This window comes from Staurois parvus, unplaced genomic scaffold, assembly GCF_062004578.1.
Source record: "Staurois parvus isolate SC_StPar_1 unplaced genomic scaffold, SC_StPar_1.0 ptg000026l, whole genome shotgun sequence".
Classification (NCBI taxonomy): domain Eukaryota; kingdom Metazoa; phylum Chordata; class Amphibia; order Anura; family Ranidae; genus Staurois; species Staurois parvus.
In genome coordinates, this window is record NW_028317822.1 from 494,749 (window position 1) to 514,268 (window position 19,520).

Genomic DNA, 19,520 nt, shown 5'->3' on the forward strand with positions numbered 1-19,520 from the left:
CAGAGGAGAGGAGAGCCGGTAATCGGTATTCCGTGGAAGGGACATCTACATTGATCATCAGAGCACTGATGATCAGTGTGCCCTGATGATAAGTGTAGCCCCATCAGTGACAGTGCCACGTCAATGCCACATATCAGTGCCTACCAGTGCACATCAATGCCATATATCAGTGCCCATCTGAGCTGTCTTTCAGTGCCACTTATCAGTGCCAGTCCGTGCTGCCTATCAGTGCCATATTTCAGTGCTGCCTTTCAGTGCCCATCAGTGCCACCTACCAGTGCCTCTTCAGTGCCACCTGTCAGTCTCCATCAGTGCAGCCTATCAGTGCCCATCACTGCAGCCTCATTAGCGCACATCAGTAAAGGAGAAAAATCACTTATTTACAAAATTTTACAACAAAAACTAAAAAAAACTTTTTCAAAAATGTCAGTGGTTTTTGGTTTGTTTCAAGAAAAAAAAAAAAAAACAGAGTTGATTAAATACCACCAGAATAAAGCTCTATCTATCACAAAAAAATGATAAAAATTTCATATGGAAGCAGTGTTGCATGACCGCACAATTGTCATTCAAAGTGCAACAGTGCTGACAGCTAGAAATTGGCCTGGGCAGGAAAGGGGTATAAGTGCCCTGTAGGCGAGGGGTTAAACTACAGCAAGTTTACTGTTTCTGTAAGTGTGAAGATTGCGCAGTCAGTACATACTACCAGTAAAGAAAACTGGGTGAAGTGATGTATGTTGTTCGCAGTCACTGCATTACTGACGATTCGCCTGTGTCCTGATTTATTGCCAAAGGTGCCCAGACACAGAAAATCATTATCTTCAAATGTTGTTTCTCAGGCTGTGATGTCGTCGTTGCACACAATTACACAGCTGCTTGAAATTCATTAGATAATTCACATAAATGACATGAGCTATAAGAATAGCTTGATATAGGATGATTTCAGAGGAAACCTATTCTAAAAACAATACAGGGAATGCCATCGCTGAATGCCTTCTGAAAACACTGATATTCTGAATGCCTCAGTACTTTGAGTCCCTGCTGACCTATAACAGGCATGCAACAAGTAAACAAAGTGGATTTCTGAACTGCACAGTTGTTCTGGGGCCGTAACTCATAGTATTGAAGCCATGTTGTCCACAGTAAAACCAGGACTCTAGCGTGTTCGGGGAAAGAGAGGTCAGCAATGGCAGTCTACAGACTTTTCTTGATTCCTGATTTCTTTAAAACTCTAGAAACAATTGAGTACTGTCCGTGATACTTTTTTTATTTGCACTAACATACAATTTTGAGGACAAGCTTTCGGGGTATGTCCCCTTCTTCAAGGTCTAAGCAGTACTATTACAAATCACAAAGTTTAAAACTCTAGTAAATTTTCATTTTAAATCCACTAAATACACTGCAGGTGCAATAAAGAAAAATGTATGCAAAATCTTCGGGATTCTTCACACCGTGTATATTTTCTACATGCTCTGTTCTGACCATATATGTGTGGTGGTGTGCAGATAAGTGGAGCTCAGGACGTGGTGTGAACAAGCCCTTAGGCTAGGTTCACACCTATGCAGTTTGCATTTGATCCGTTTCTGCATTCACTATATCCGGTCTCCCCGGACCCTGCATTCACTATATCCGGTCTCCCCGGACCCTGCATTCGCTATATCGCTCTTTTCGGACCCCGCATTCACTATATCGGCTCTCCCGGACCCTGCATTCACTATATCCGGTCTCCCCGGACCCTGCATTCACTATATCTGGTCTACCAGGACCCCGCATTCACTATATCCGGTCTCCCTGGACCCTGCATTCACTATATCCGGTCTCCCCGGACCCTGCATTCACTATATTCGGTCTCCCAGGACCCTGCATTCACTATATCTGGTCTCCCCGGACCCTGCATTCACTATATCCGGTCTCCCCGGACCCTGCATTCACTATATCTGGTCTCCCCGGACCCTGCATTCACTATATCTGGTCTACCAGGACCCCGCATTCACTATATCCGGTCTCCCTGGACCCTGCATTCACTATATCCGGTCTCCCCGGACCCTGCATTCACTATATTCGGTCTCCCACAGTACACAGAACATGGAAATACAATTATTTTAGTAAATAACTGCTAAATACCTTTTCTCATCAGCAGTTGGAGCAGTCTTGTGACATCAGCAGTTGGAGCAGTCTTGTGACATCAGCAGAGCAGACCCTCTGTCTGGACAGTGCTGACTGGCCCTGTGCTGATCACATGCACTTTCCAAAGAAAAAAAAAAACACCTCTTTAGCAATACACACCAAACTGAGCATGTGTATGTGACTATGGATTCAGTCTGTATCAGGTGGTCATTTCAACAAGAGGAGGATCAGAGAAGAAAGGATCAAACAGACTTTTTACACAATGCAGAGGATTAACCCCTTAGGTTCCACAGTGAGTCTAACAAGCATGCTCTACTGCATATATAGACTGATGTTACTGTTGTGGGTTTAGTAACACTTTAAGGTTGGTTTTCTTTATACAGCAGCCACAATTTGAGTAAAAAAGCCTGTCCCCTGCCATCATGCTGCTGATAAGGATCTTTGTTCTCTGTTGAAGCAGTGGTCTCTCTGCAGAGGTCTGACACCCCCCCCTGATGAGTAAGACATATTATCAGTGAGCTTGCTTATTGCAGAGCTATATGAGGTAGTGGGAGGCATGTCAGACATCAGTGATCAGGGAATGCACACACAACAAATGCTGCTCTTCTACATTACACCAACTTCAAGAGTAGTGAACTGTCGGGACCTCTGTCAGATTTTTAATGCAGATGATGTCCCCATTTAGGAGATTTCCCCTTACTTCCTGTCACAGACAGTCGCACAAACTGTGGGTAGGATATGAGATTCTACTCTTTCTTTAAGCTATAAAAAAAAAAAAAAGAAATGCTTTATTGCTCTTTGTGTGTCTGTTAGTGAGGGACAAGAGCTAAAGAAAAATTGTTTTTCTGTGGACACCAAAAATGCAGTACTCAAAAAAAAAAAAAAAAAATTACTTGCCTCTGTTCTAATGGCATCTTCTCCTGGGCCTCGTCCAGGTAGAGGTCTTCAGATGTCTTGATTTGCGTGGTGACGTCACGCATGTGCAGGGGCGCAGTCCTCCTGACACACACATACTGTACCAGAACGTAAACTGAGCTGTGCATGTGCAGGGGTGCCATCATCATGACCCACACATACTGTGCCAGAACATAAACTGAGCTGTGCATATGCAGGAGTGCCGTCATCCCAGCACATGGGCGCTGTGCCAGAATGTAAACTGAGCTGTGCAGGAATTCTGACACACACAATACTGTTCCAGAATGTAAACTGAGCTGTGCATGTGCAGGGGTGCAGTCATCCTGACACACACAATACTGTGCCAGAATGTAACGGAGCTGTGCGTATGCAAGAATGCAGTCATCATGACACACACAATACTGTGCATTCTTGCACACGCACAGTTCAGTTTACATTCTGGCACAGTATTGAGGGTCAGGATGACTGCACCCCTGCACATGCACAGCTCCGTTTACATTCTGGCACAGTATTGTGTGTGTCATGATGACTGCATTCCTACACACGCACAGTTCAGTTTACATTCTGGCAGTCATCATGACACACACAATACTGTGCCAGAATGTAAACTGAGCGGTGCATGTGCAGGGGTGCAGTCATCCTGACACACACAATACTGTGCCAGAACATAAACTGAGCTGTGCATGTGCAGGGGTGCAGTCATTCCAGCACATGGGCACTGTGCTGGAATGTAAACTGAGCTGTGCATGTGCAGGGGTGCAGTCATCCTGACACACACAATACTGTGCCAGAATGTAAACTGAGCTGTGCTTGTGCAGGGGTGCCATCTTCCTGACACACACAATACTGTGCCAGAACATAAACTGAGCTGTGCATGTGCAGGGGTGCAGTCATCCTGACACACACAATACTCTGCCAGAACATAAACTGAGCTTTGCACGTGCAGGGGTGCAGTCATTCCAGCACATGGGCACTGTGCTGGAATGTAAACTGAGCTGTGCATGTGCAGGGGTGCAGTCATCCTGACACAAAATACTGTGCCAGAATGTAAACTGAGCTGTGCATGTGCAGGGGTGCCATCATCATGACCCACACATACTGTGCCAGAACATAAAATGAGCTGTGCATATGCAGGAGTGCAGTCATCCCAGCACATGGGCACTGTGCCAGAATGTAAACTGAGTTGTGCATGTGCAGGAATGCAGTCATCCTGACACACACAATACTGTGCCAGAATGTAAACTGAGCTGTGCATGTGCAGGGGTGCAGTCATCCTGACACACAATACTGTGCCAGAATGTAAACTGAGCTGTGCATGTGCAGGTCTGTACATGTTTGACAGGATTGCATGTAGGCAGGTAAGTGTATTTTATTGCAGAAGAGACGGTGAATGACTCTTCTACAATAACAAGCCTGCCTCTTCCCAGTTATCTTTCAAATTTAGTTCTACTTTAAAGCCAACTTCATTTCCCCTACCCCCACTGAAAAACAAATCTCATCACTCCTCCACCACACCAGTATAATCTTTTCTGCATTTAATTTTTAACAATTTAAATCATACGTGTCTTAATTCCAAATGTATTCCATGCAGTCCTATGATGAGCAGTATCCTTTACCTCCAGTGTTAAACAGGTTTCAGTGCTGCTCACATTTCCACCGTGGTCCCATGTGATGACTCAGCACTAGAGGCGTGTCCATGACAGCCTGGCCTCCCAGGAAGGAACTGGATGACGATGGGCATATTTCAACCTGGAAGTGGGGTGAAGGATGCAGAAAGCAGAGCTGGAGCATGGAGCTCCTTTTTTTTTTTTTTTTTTAATCTCTTGCCAACTGCATAATGCATATATGTAGCAGGAAGAGAGGTGGCCTTTAAGGCCCAGCCACAACACATATGCAGCATGAGGTTTGTGTGTTGACCAAGCTGTCGTCTGACGCTGTGAGAGTCAGTAACAGTGGTCACGTGATACAGAAGCTATGTTGTCTCCCAGGTATTAAATCCCATTTAAAGGGGTTAAATAAGGGCAAAAAAACAAGCTTGGGGGGTTGGCATTACATACTACATGCAAATAAAAAGACCTGCCATCATGAAAGCAGAGTAGTTTTTTTTTTCTTTTTTTTTTTTTTTTTCCCTTCTTGGCGACAACCCTGTACATTGCCAGGTAGCTGTTACCTGTAGTAGTTTACCTCGATCTCCTCTGTTGCATCAATTATTCACAGCTACATTACAACCTTTGTATCTCCTAAAGACTTCCAGAGTTACTGCGCTGCCAGAAGTCTTCGTCTTTTCACAGCCAGATGTCCAGCCAAGAGATGTGTGCACATAAAGTAAAATGGATGGCATTTTCTTGCCAGCTGTAGTTAGTTTTGATTCCTAGCTGCCCCGGCTTTATTCTGATTCTCTCAAATTCCCATTTCATCTTGAATTTGCTCTCATTTCTGGGTTTGTGTCCAGCTTATGAAACTGTTTACCTGGAACTTCAACTCAAAGCCAAGCTTTGTTTGTTTTTTGTTTTTTTTTTTATCCAAGCCTGGAGTTGGTTTTTAAACAAAAAAGACATTACAGGGGTTCAAACCCTGCCACTCTTCACTTTAGAATGAACCCATCGGCCACTTTAAACTTTCAGAAGTAAATGTTCTGCCTAAGAGCAAACACCAAAACATGCTGCTATTACCTTTTATTAGTGAGGGGAACAGGCCTCTGTGTGCCACTCCTCAACTAGTTTCACATTTATATCCAGGCCTAAGTGCCCTAACGCAGGGCTTACAATTTCAAGTCCTGAGCTACTAGCCAGGCCCTAGAGTTACTCGCCACCAACAAACACACTCACAGAGACACCTGTACACACACACAGACATGTACATACACGCACACACACACACACAGAGACACGTGTACATACACAGACACATGTACACACACACATACATGTACATACATGCAGACATGTACAGATACACACATGTACATACACACAGACACGTACAATTGTACATGCATACACAAGCACAAGTACACGTACACATACCCCATAAAAAGTTGCAGTACTTCGTTGTTCACTCACAGAGCTGGGTACTGCACTCTAGGGGGAGGCAGAGAGCACACGCTCCTTGCTTTGCTTTCACTGCGCTCAGCTATTGAGCAGTCTGACGGCTCCCAGTGCCAATGACAGATCCGGCCTGAGCTTCGAGCTTGCTCAGCAAGACAGCCCTGGGGGACTGTCAGGGATCCCGGTATGACCAGAGATTTGTGGACTGACACAGGGAAACAGCAGGCTTCAGAAATGATTAAATAATAATAATATTTATTATGAGCTGCACAAAATAAACGAACACAGTGCAAAACAAAACAAACCTTAAACTGATAGGTACAGGTGCAGTCAGGGCTGGAGAGGTGGAGTGGTCAGGCAGGCCGGGTCAGGAACAATCAGGCAGAAAGGTACAACGGGAGCAGGCAGAAAAATGGTCAGGAATAGCCGGGGTCAGTGCAGGCGGAGTTCTATCAGAGTCAGAGTCAAGCAGGAGAGTCGAGCAGACAGGAGACAGGATACAGGAAACCGGGCACATGGAAACAAACACCAAGGCACTGACTGCAGGTCTGGCCATTCCTTAAATACACCTCCTGCAAACAGCCTCAGGTGATGGCTGACTGCAGGAGTGAGCTTCTGGTTGCTGAGAGCACCCGCTGGCCAGCCCTGGTACTGCAGCCCACAAGGCAGGTGAGTCCCACCACCATTGGCAAGTCCATTCCTGACAGGGACACACTCGCTCCCACCATAATTTCTACTCGCCATTGGTGAGCAGGCGAGTAGAAATTTCAAGCTCTGCTCTAACGTATTGCCTAGTCCAAAAGAAATACCCCAGTGTCTGGTAAGGGCCACCCTATTGCAAAGGGAAACGGATTTAGACCTATAGCCAGGAAAGTTGGGCCCTAATAACCAAGAGAGACACACAGAGGAGGGTTTCTGACAGGTAAGGGTAATAGGAGGCACCTTCTGTTGCTTACTCATTTACTTTAAAAAATGTCTGACAGGTGCACTTTAAATCCTCCATAGATGGGACCTTCTGATCTTCTATGAACAATGATCAGACCCTTGATTTGATCTTTTAACTGGTGACATCCTCTTGGCAGTGTGTGTAGGATTAACTCTTCCTAGCATAGGGAACACATAGTACTGACTTATCTGTGCTTACAGGATACTTGGCTCACCCTAGGTTCACACCTAAGCGTTTTGCAGAAACGCACTACAGTCCATTTAACATAATTTCCTATGGGATACGTTCACATCTCCACGTTTTCACCCGGGGCATTTTTTTCGAAAGGGTCAGGGACTTTTTTGAACGCAAAAATTTGCGTTTTTGGTTCTATAGACTTCATTGGAAACGCTGAGGAAAAGCATGTAGTGCATTTTGAATGCGTTTTTGCCACATTTTTGTTGCGTTTTGCATTTTACATTTGCATAAAGGCAAGAAAAAAAACGCAATGTAGAAACAGACCAAACGGAAGCTGTATAGGTGTGAACCTAGCCCTAAGAGAGATGTATGAAGTGCCATTGCTGACCTTTTTCTGGAAATCTTATTTCCCTGGCTGTTTCTGACTCTGAAAATGTATTTTACTCACCAGCAAAAAGCTTGCAGCCAGTAAGGTCAGATGTTCTATGTACTTTATTCTCACTCCGATGAGTCAAAAAGTTTTGAAGCCACTGGATGAGAATGGAAGCATGGAATGTGCATTGTCACTTGGAGGTTGGCAGCCCTAGGCTGTGTGTTTCTTTCTTTTTGAAAGGTAGGGAGCCAATGATTTGCCTTTTTAACATCCCAGGGGTTTCGATTGATGTGCCCATTTTTTACCCCTATAGGTTCAAACCTGTCATATGGCAAATGAGGCTCATGTCTGAGCACTAGACGCATCCCCAACTATGTAAATGGGACCAGGGGCAATAGGGGATCATGGGGCCCCTGTGTCCTTGCCCACACTCAAAAAAGCCTATAAAAAAGGTACCAGGGGCATTTCATGGGGCCCCCTACTGACCCCGGGCCCTCGGGCAGTGCCCAAGTGCTCGAATGGTCAGTCCGCCCCTGAATGGGACTGTAAAAGGTTAAAGGACCTCTATAGCAAAAAGTACTGTATTCTGTGACTTTGTGTAGTGAATACCTGTGATAATGGCATGAAGTATAAGAATTTCTTTCTTCATTTCATGTAGTTTATGTCCACAGCATACTGTTGCGCCTTTCTTTGACTCCATGTCACTACTGTGTCCTGTAGAAGTTTAGTGACCAGGCAACCTGGAATGCATCAGGTGTGAAAGCGGTAACTGGGGTTTAACTTTAATTTGATGCTTAGGCAGGCCATAAATGACGCAATTTGATCGCTTGATTCCTCCATCAGTCATTGTTGATGGGGGAATCCCTCCTACAGATCTATTGTGTTCTCCCGGCAGGGAGACATCTCTTCTGGGAGAACACAATGATTTACTGTCAGCGGCTATAATCACATGCAGGGGCGGACTGACCATTTGGAAACTCGGACACTGCCCGAGGGCTCGGGGTCAGTAGGGGGCCCCATGAGATGCCCCTGGTACCTTTTTCATAGGCTTTTTGAGTTTGGGCAAGGACACAGGGGCCCCATGATCCCCTATTGCCCAGGGGCCCCATGATCCCCTATTGCCCAGGGGCACCATGAGTTGTCAGTCCGCCCCTGATCACATGCTAAAAATACGACATGCTGGTTGTACCCAAGTTGATCATTTGGTTGACGGGTACAATTAGCCTGCCCATAAATAGATAGAATCTCGGCCGGTCTGCTGAACTGGCCAAGATTCGATCCATCTATGGCCAGTTTTACTTAATCCCCTTCCTGCCCAGTCCCTGCTTTCCATTAATTGGGTCTGTATGCCTGGGGGGGAGGGGTGGGAAGGATCATTGATCATTTGACCACTGTGATTGGCAGTCACAGTGGTCACATGATCAGATACCGGTTCCACCACCTATACCAATTATGGGCGCCGAGAACTGTCTTTGAGATCTTGGTCTCTGTGCTGGGAGCACACAGTGTGCACGCTCTCACGCCATTTTGCCGCCACTCCATTTAAGTGCATCCTGTACATAGGATGATGGTGCTGCTGTGCAGCTTTCACAAATAGTCCTGTTACCTTGTTAAAGTAGAACTCCATTTTTTTTTTCACCACCACCCCCATCCCCATAATTAATAAACTTTGTATATGCCTTCTCCATACATTAGTTGCACACCCGACTCCCTTCTTAGTCCAGCGCTGCAGGTCCTCTTCAGGGCAAAATGACCGTCATGTCTGGTCTGCCCATTTCCTGTGAGACTAGCCTGTAATTTACACACCCCCTAGGGTCCTAAGTCCTGGACTCATGGTATTCGCGGACTGTGCTTCTCAATTCTGGAAACGTTTTCACCCGCTGCTAGAAGGAGAAAAAGCTGTGACAGCAGCAGCAAGAAGACGGCAGGAAATTAGGCATGTGTAGGGGTTTAAATAAAAAAATTAAACAATATGTAAACCCAGCATTTCCTGTTTCTGATATGTGCCTGCTGTACCATGTGCTTGTATGGAAAAGTATCCTTTTCTCTTTGTATTGTTTCATTTGTACGAAATCTCTAGTGTTCCTACCAGTCCCTCTGCTTTCCTATTAAAAACTGACCACACTAAGCCGGAGAGCACATCCTGGTCAGTTTTATGGCTGTGCTGAGTACTCGGTGTGCTCTCCTCCAACGGTCCCACTGCAGACTTGTCCTGAACTCCCCCCCCCCCCCCCCACATACACACACACTGGGAAGACCAATGTCCTGCGCTTTCTCCTCCCCCAGCTCTTATGCAGCTTAGAGCAGAGGTTATGTGATCACTTCAAAAAAAAAAAAAAAAAAAGAAACAAAGTATTTAGAGTGTGTGTGTGTTTTTTTTAATAAAGTTTTATTGAAGAGTTAGGCATAATAATGTTTTATTTCTATCTATACACAAATGTTTTGACTTTCATTTGTATTTTAAACTATATGGGTTGTTTTACAAGGTGAGGGTTTACAAATACTTTAATACCAAGGTGTGGGGGTAACATGGCTAGAACTCAGCTTTGAAATAGGAAAAACAATAAAGAATTTACTGGCAGGATCAACAGGTAACCAAATTGTCCCTGGGGAGTTTAAAAACAACCTATACGATGCAATCTGTCACTCAGCTAAGATTTTTTTTATTTATTTATGTTGTTCGTAATTCTGTTTTAAACTCTGGTGGGTAAAAGTCCTCACTAGCTGGCAGGGACGACGGGCCCGGAGCCCTTTAACGAGGCGGCGATGAAAGGGTTACACGAGGAGGGGGTGGGAGAAGAAGCCACGGAAATTTCCCACCCAATTGGCAGTCGTGCAGTGTATAATTTTCCTCAAATTGCTCGCTGAGCCTCGGCTTTTGTTTCATAATTGATTTATAGTTTGAGCCACTTTTACCTCATCCCCTACTGTCCTGCACGCAGTGCCAGCGAGTACATTACAGTGAGCAATGATAAATTACCTCGCACTTGAGATGCTAATGCATCAGAAGTAAAACTGGGGACAACACGGGGGCTTCATTAGCAGTGGTAGGAGGCCTCCCCGCGTATTCACATTTTCTCTCAGCCGTGCCCAAGTGTTTGATTACATTTTTCAGTATAACAAGAACGCAGCCGCATCCTTTGAAGCTCCCGATATCCTTTGTTGGCCCGACAAGGGTAGGCAAGAAAATGCACTTGGAAAGTCTTAGAATAGATTTTCTTTTATTTCCATAATGGTATTTTTACTTCTGTGCTGTTTTGAATGAGAGTTTTAGCAGGACATGCGTACGGAGGACATGCGGATGTTGTCATTGTTGAACCCCCCACCCCTCTCGAAAATGCTAGGACCCCAGCATTGTTCTGGTCCAGTGGTTTCAGTACTTTGAGACACCGACCTGGAACAGGTATGTAGAGTAGCGGATATGATTTTATATTGCCTTATCTGAGCTGTATTTTCAGAAGGTCAGTATTGATAGGCCAAACACGATTTCTTCTGCGCTCTAGGACCCAGGCGGGTGGCAAATAGATGGAACCAGAACTGGAAAAAAGCGACCACCGGTGCATCAAAGGTTGTGCGGCTCCAAACAAGGCTGGGGAAGCCCGACCAACACTACAAAGCGAAACAAAAATGAGAAGCGCATAAAACTTGCGCATTACCTCAGTAAACAAAAATTTATTAATAAGAAAGGTACTCACAAACAGCGAATAAAATCAGGCATGTAAGTCCTCACAGGGACTTCAGAGATAGAGAGCCAGCGCGAGTCCCATCGTGGGGGTAGACACTCAGTTCAGTTGATGCGTTTCGAAGGCCAAACCTTCTTCATTGAGCTCTGATGAAGAAGGTTTGGCCTTCGAAACGCGTCAACTGAACTGGGTGTCTACCTCCACGATGGGACTCACGCTGGCTCTCTATCTCTGAAGTCCCTGTGAGGACTTACATGCCTGATTTTATTCGCTGTTTGTGAGTACCTTTCTTATTAATACATTTTTGTTTACTGAGGTAATGCGCAAGGTTTGTGCGCTTCTCGTTTTTGTTTCGCTTTGCAGTATTGATAGGCTTCATGATCTTATATGATCAGTATGAGTTTCTTTCAGGCCTTGACCAAATGGGCTTTAGCTTGGATAAGAGCAGTATAAACAGCGGCCTGCTAAAAACTCTGCAAATGCTTTATTTCAGGCATTAAGCAGTCTCCTTAACCACTTCAAGTCCGGACACTTTCACCCCCTTCCTGTCCAGGCCAATTTTCAGCTTTCAGTGCTATCACACTTTGACAATTGCGTGGTCATGCAACACTGTACCCATATGAATTTTTTGTGACAGATAAAACTTTATTTTGGTGGTATTTATTCACCACTGGGATTTTTATTTTTTTGCTATATAAATGAAAAAGTCCAAACATTTTGAAAAAAAAAGTTTTTCTTATAAAAGTTTGCAAATAAATAATCTTTCTTCATAAATCTTGGCCAAAATGTATTCAGCTATCTTTTTAGTAAAACAAAATAAAAATAACCCAAATTAGTCTATAACCAAAAGTTTATAATTTTTCAAAAAACTTTTTTACATTTTTTATTTTTTTTTTATATTTGTTTTTTTTTTGTTTTCTTCCTACATACTGTCACCCTAGCAGTACAGTGTCACCATAGTGACACTGTACTACTTGTGGGAGGTGATTGAAGATTTTTTTTTTTTCATTTTACCCTGATTGCTTTTACACCCATAAAGGCTGTAAAAGCAATAATTTCTCTTTCTCTGGCTGAATTCTTGCAGCCATTGAGAAATACTGTGAGAGCTGTGATTGGTCACATGGTGCAAGGCTGTTGTGAATAGCCTTGTACCATGTGACCTCTGTGATCATTCACAGATTTCACAAGTAGTAAGCAATGATGTCAGAAAGTGACATCTTGCATACAACTATTCATGTGATCATCAGTGATCACATGATCGGGACCTCACACAGAGGTTCTGAACAGCGATCGGAGTTCACAGCGGGCTGCGCACTCCCAGGGAGCGCGCACAGGCCATGGATGAGGGAGGACGTTTATAAACGCCCACCCGCTCCTGCACTGCTCCCATCTGGCCGTTTATGTACATGGGCCGGACGGGAAGTGGTTAAAGTGGTTGTAAACCCTGACATATACCCAGTGAAGTGACTGGCCTCAGGTGTTGCACAGAAATGAAAAAAATCTGTTTCCCTATACCTGTTTATCTGTATTCTTCTCTTTGCAGTTCAAAATGCAGAATTTATACAGCTTGTCTGAGTTTTCAGAAAGCAACAGGTGCGGAGCTGACACTCTGCAGAGCTCGGTGAGCAGTGCTGAGAGCTGATTGGAGGTCACACAGGAACAGAACTGAGGCTGTCAATCACAGGCTGTTTGCTGGAGCTCCTTCCCCGTCACTTTTTTCTTTTTGTTGTGACATGAAATCTTGTCAGAAATTACTCTTGTGAGACAGCGGACAGAAATGACACTGGATTGAGACAGGTGCACACTATAGAGGGATATGCTTTGTTCCTATATCATGTCAGAGTTTTAAAATCACTTTAAAGCCGAGTTCTAATTATTATTTTTATTGTATTATTACATTGTGCCAAGTTGGACCAATATAAGTGTGCATATCTCATACCTGGGTGCTTGCTGTGGAAGTTGCCAATCATAGTAGTCAGCAGCACTACAGCAGTGATCTTCCATCTCCTGTGCCAGAGTGGCTTCCCTTTTGTTGAATAACCACACGGGTTCACATACTTGGTATTGCTTTCAGAATTTTTTATTGCAAAGAAAGCAAGGATGTTTCGATTGTGCAATGTGGGTGGTGATGTTACAATCTCTACCAGAATTGAGTGTTACTTGTGAGCCACTAATTAAAATCAATACAGGTGCGCTGACCTCAAACACATCCTCTATTCATGTGTATATAAGTACCAAAAAATGATTGATATATTAATAATTTTTTGGTACTTATATACAGATGTTACAATCTCTACCTCATCCAATCAGTAAATGCCTTGTATTAGTATAAAAAAAAAAAAAAATGACAAGGCGTTCTATGAATGTCAGCAAGGCCGAGTAAATGACCCCATGTGATCCCTTTTCAGAAGGGAAGGCGCTCAGCACTGGACGTGGAAGATAGCAGCGATCACTGCCATAGTGGCGACTAAAAAATGCGTTGTCACCTTTCACAACAGTCATTCAGGTATGAGATATGCATACGCAAAGATTTCTGCGCTCCCCCTAAACTCCCTCAATCCAAGCTGGACTAATGTATCTATACAATACAAATCATAACCAGAGATCCACTTTAAGAGAAACTTCACACACTGCTTTAGTTTTTTGTTTTCTCTTAGGCCTTATGTTTTTCATATTGCTGTTAGGGGTGCCAGGCGGGTTTTTTTCTGCCTTTAAACACCCCTGCATGTTAGCCTATGTATCCATGCACACACGGGTGGTTAGAGGCAGAAAAATCCTCCGCTGCCAGCGTGTTCAGGAGCAGCAGTGTTTTGGCAGAAAAAATACTTGAGACGTAAACGCACATTAACGGTAGGTGCCTTTAGAATTTGAACGTTCATTTATTTCAATGGCCAGAATAACTTATAATTCCAGCCAATTAAATTAATTGACGTGCCTTAATTGCATTACATGTATTTACAAGTGTCAGGCGTTTTTTTTTTTTTCTTCCAAAACGCTGCTGCCGGGGGAAAGGCATTTAGGAGAGGTGGCCAAATGTCCAATGTGCATGGGGCCTTACCCTATTACCTTGTGCTCAAGAAACATATTCAGCCTTCCTTCAAATCCCATGTCGTTCTATAGGAGTTTGCTGCTCTGCTACCTATTAGGTCTCATGCCACCAGGGACGGACTGACCATTTGGAAACTCGGGCACTGCCCGAGGGCCCAGGGTCACTAGGGGGCCCCATGAGATGCCCCTGGTACCTTTTTCATAGGCTTTTTTGAGTTTGGGCATGGACACAGGGGCCCCATGATCCTCTATTGCCCGGGGGCCCCATGAGTTGTCAGTCCGCCCCTGCATGCCACCATCTTCCTTTCCTATATCATCAGGAGGCGGCTGTCTTTCTGGATCTTGCAGCCTACCCCCAATCTGATATGGATATCCCAGGAGACTGCAAGTGTCAGGCTGATGTCATTCTTGTTTAGGTGAGAATGGAGGAGTATTTGGGGCCGGACAAGAAAAATTTGGGCTCATGCACATAGGACAATTTAAAAATGCTCCTCCACCTGGCAGCAGTGCTTGGCAGAAACACTGCGTGATGATTTTCAGTGTTGAACGCTTTTACAGTCGTTTTATTTGCATTTAAAGGCGTCAAACGTTTGGGCATTAATTAATTTCATTGGCCAGAATAATTATTTATTACAGGTACTTATATAGCGCCGTCAATTTACGCAGCGCTTTACATATATATTGTACATTCACATCAGTCCCTAACCCTCAAGGGGTGTACAATCTAAGGTCCCTAACTCACATTCATGGGCAATAGGGCAATAGGGGATCATGGGGCCCCTGTGTCCTTGCCCACACTCAAAAAGCCTATGAAAAAGGTACCAGGGGCATCTCATGGGGCCCCCTACTGACCCCGGGCCCTCGGGCAGTGCTCGAGTTTCCAAATGGTCAGTCCACCCCTGCATACACATACTAGGGCCAATTTAGACAGGAGCCAATTCACCTACCAGCATGTCTTTGGAGTGTGGGAGGAAACCAGAGTACCCGGAGGAAACCCACGCAGGCACAGGGAGAACATGCAAACTCCAGGCAGGAGGTGCCGTGGTTGGGATTCGAACTAATAAACCTAGTACTGCCAGGTGGAAGTGCTAACCATTTAGCCACTGTAATAATAGTTTATTCTGGACAATGCGCCTAGTATTAACACACATCAAGCGTTTTTTTTTTTCTGTTGGTAAATGCTGCTGCTACTAAAAGCTTCTAAAAGTCTATGTGTGCATGAACACATAGAATAACATGGAGAGCTGTTTGGAAGCAGTAAAAAAAAAATAAATGCCTGACACCTGAAAAGTAGCTGCAAAAAGCCCTGTGTGCGCGAGGCTTTATTGTCCGCTATTTTAGGTCCAGGACAGGGAAGGATTAATCATGGAAGGACATATTTTAAAGTGACAGTCTGCTTTAAAGCTGTGCTTCAGCCAGGAATTCAATGTGGAGGGGGGGGTTGCATTTTCATGGGAAAAAGCTTCAAAGCCTTTTAAAGCAATCTTTGTAGTCCATGGGGGTTGGAGGCTTTCAAAAAGTTTGCACTTTGACCACCAAGGGCATGTGACCAAGCTTTCCTCCAATCACAAGGGGCCCTTTGCAGCATCTGTAGTGCTTTGCCCTAAACTCCAAAATCAACGAACAGATCTTGCCAAGACCTCCAGTTGTCTGGCAATGTTCATTTTAAAAATCAATCTGCAATGATCCCAGAGAAACATTTTATATATGTGATTTAAAAGTTCTTTACATGGTACCAGGGAGTCTCTCACACACAAGAATGAAAACTAACATTCAAGTTAAATGATGAGAGGTCACAGAAAATAGCAGTCTCTGGCTTGACCATTCCTCAGCAAAGGGCCCTGATTTGTAGTCCTCTCTCCCTGCAAGCTTCTGAGTTTTGATGGTCATGGTTGCCTTTCCCAATCAAAGAGCTCCCAACCATTAGCTCCACCTGAGCTGATTAAATGTTACAAAAATAGATGATTCAGCAGCCTCCCAGTGTACCGTGACTTCCACGTTTGGATTCGTGCAGCCGCTCCACTCCAGGATCTTAAAGCGGTATTGAACCCAAAAAATGTAAAACATTGCAGCTTAGCAATCATTAGATGTGGTGGCTGCATTTTTTTTTTTTTTTTTGCAGACGTTTTCTTTTTTTTCAGTTTTTTTTTCTCATTCTGGTGGTCTGATTATAACGTACCTCCTGTATTCCTGCCCCCACTCTGGATGAAGGGGCACAGGGGGCACCTTTGGACAGCAGCATTGTCTGTCTGAGGTGAGGGGGTGTTAGATGTACTAGCAGATTTAAATACACTAATAAATTGAAGCCAAACTCCAGCTCACACAGTTTTTTTTTTCCTTTTTGAAATAAAAGTTCTACATAAAAGCTGCAATAGGGGTCAGCTGCTGTTAATTTTGCTTCTTTATTAGGCAGTTTTGTTGTACAGTTAAATGCTTGTTGCAGAGCAGTATGTGATCATTTAAGGAGAGCGAAAGATATCTTTGAGGGCCTATTCAAACGTCTGCATTGTGGTAAAGCACATGCCCTGCTGTGATGCAATTCATTTGAATGCTACCCCAAAGCACTTAGGCAGTGCACCTCGCATTGCATTACAAAGAAAGGGTCATTTGTGATTTTAGGCATGTTAGACTGCATAGTCTGCACAGGCTGGCTTCAAGCAGACCTTTACCTTGAAAACAAACTTTCTGCCTCTCTAGTCCTCCATTCCGCTACACAAATCTTTTGCTTTTTTTCTCCCCCATTGTACAGGTTTTGGTCTTGCCCCCATCCTCTGTTCTTGCCTACGTGAAATTCCTGCAGTGCTCCTGGTGCCTTCTGGGATATGTAAGTCCCATATTCCAGGAGGCATAGGGGTTGATTTACTAAGACTGGAAAGTGCAAAATCTGGTGCAGCTGTGCATGGGAGCCAATCGGCTACTAATGTCAGCTTGTTCAATTAAAGCAGAGTTCCAACCATTTTGGTGTTTATTAAAAGTCAGCAGCTACAAAAACTGTAGCTGGTGACTTTTAACCACTTCCCGACCGGCCGTTGTATATAAACGGCCGGACGGTGGCACTGCAGGGTCGGGTGGCCGTCTATAAACGGCCTCCCCGCACCCTGCTTGTGCGTGCTCCCTGGGAGCGCGCAGCACCGCGATCCGGTGCCCGCTGTGTCCTCCGGACACAGTGAAATACCGATCGTCGGACGGGACCTCTGTACGAGGTCCCGATCATGTGATCACTGATTGGCCAATCAGTGATCACATGCAAAGTAGTAAGCAAGATGTCACTTCTGACATCATTGCTTACTATGTGTGAAATCTGTGAATGATCACAGAGGTCACATGGTACAAGGCTATTCACAAGCCTTGTACCATGTGACAAGCTGTGACCAATCACAGCTCACTCTGTATTTCTCAATGAGTGCAGGAATGCACACAGAGAGAAAGAGAAATGATTGCTTTTACATCCTATATGGGTGTAAAAGCAATCAGTGTAAAAAAAAAAAAAAAATCGTTATCACCCCTCACAAGTAGTACAGTGTCACCATGGTGACACTGTACTGCTAGGGTGACAGTATGTAAAAAAAAAATAAAAAATAATAATATAAAAAAATAAAATAAAAATGTAAAAAAAATGTTTAAAAATTATAATTTTTGCTTATAAACTAATTTGGATTTTTTTTTTTACTAAAAAGATAACGGAATAAATTTTGGCTAAGATTTATGATGAAATATTATTTATTTGCAAAATTTTATAAAAAAAACACTTTTTTTCAAAAATTTTTGGACATTTCATTTACATAGCAAAAAAAATACAAATCCCAGTGGTGAATAAATACCACCAAAATAAAGCTTTATCTATCTAAAAAAAATGGTAAAAAATTCATTTGGGTACAGTGTTGCATGACCGCGCAATTGTCATTCAAAGTGTGATAGCGCTAAAAGCTGAAAATTGCCCTGGTCAGGAAGGGGGTAAAAGTGTCCGGTCTGGAAGTGGTTAATAAATACACACTTACCTGTCCCAGAGTCCAGCAATGTTCTCACCCGCGCCGTCCCTTCTCTCCTCCACAGCGGTGGAAGCTCAACTGTGGGCTCCAGGCTGTGACAGTTTGCGGCTTCACAGCCTGGTGCCCACTGCGCATGCGCGAGTCGTGCTGTGCCTCCTAATTGGTCTGGTGGTCTTCTGGGACCTGTGAAAGTTCCCAGGAAACTGCGAGAGGGAGAAGGGGACCAAACGTCTGCCGCATCGAACTGAGCCGGAAGTGGGAGCAGGTACCTGTCAAGAACAGGTGTCCTCTCCCCCACAAAAGGTGCCAAATATGGCAGTGGGGGGGGGGGGGGGAGACAAATAAGCAGAGCTGCTGCTTTTGAGTGGAACTCCGCTTTTAAGCTTTTAGCAAAAACCTGGAAGCTGATTGGTTTCTGTGCAGAATTGCACCAGATTTTGCACTCTCCACTCTTTTGGTATCCCATTTACAAAAAGGGTGAGCCTAGTGGTGTTTCATTGAGAGGTGGCTGCCTAAACCCAGAAGTTGGCTGCCTCCCAATGATGTCACAGAGGAAAATGGTAGCGGTGGCAGAGGAAAAGTGTATCTGATCAGAACAACGCTGGATCTGCTGGGTGAGTTAGTATCTGATTTGTGCACAGCTCCGAATTCGATAAGCAGGGATTAACAAATAAAGGGGGGGGACTTGAAGTTCCTCAATGCAACATGACATAACGTGCGTTAACACATGTGCATTCATGCACTGCAGAGAAGTAAATGGACCCTTAAACATTTATAACCCTACTTTCAAAAAGGCTGTTTCCTATACATACATCAGCGCCTCCAGAAGGTACGTTGGTGAAGTTACTGCATTGTAGAAAAGCAATGGATTTAAAGTGGAACTTCACCCAAAAGGGGAAGTTGCACTTGTTTGCCTCCTTCCCCCTTCACTACCATATTTGGCACTTTTGGGGGGGGGGGAAGGGGGGAGTGGGTACCTTTTTTTGACAGGTACCCGCTCCCACTTCCGGTCAGATGCGCTTTGGCGATCTGAGCTGGACGTTCGCCCTCAACCCCTCTTTCACCCGCAGTCTTCTGGGATTCTTCACAGGAAGACTGTGGAACCATTCACTTGGGTGAGGACATTGCTGGATCCCTGGACAGGTAAGAGTCATTCTATCAAAAGTCAGCAGCTACAGTATTTTTTTTTGTTGGGGGACCTGGAGCAACGCTTTAAGT

The 19,520-nt window shown here is 44.4% G+C and overlaps 1 protein-coding gene across 1 annotated transcript in view; it reads left to right on the plus strand.

Moving 5' to 3' along the window:
- SETD3 (SET domain containing 3, actin N3(tau)-histidine methyltransferase) overlaps positions 1-19,520 on the plus strand; it is a 117,778-nt gene that overhangs the window by 66,445 nt on the left and 31,813 nt on the right. The window lies entirely within an intron of this gene.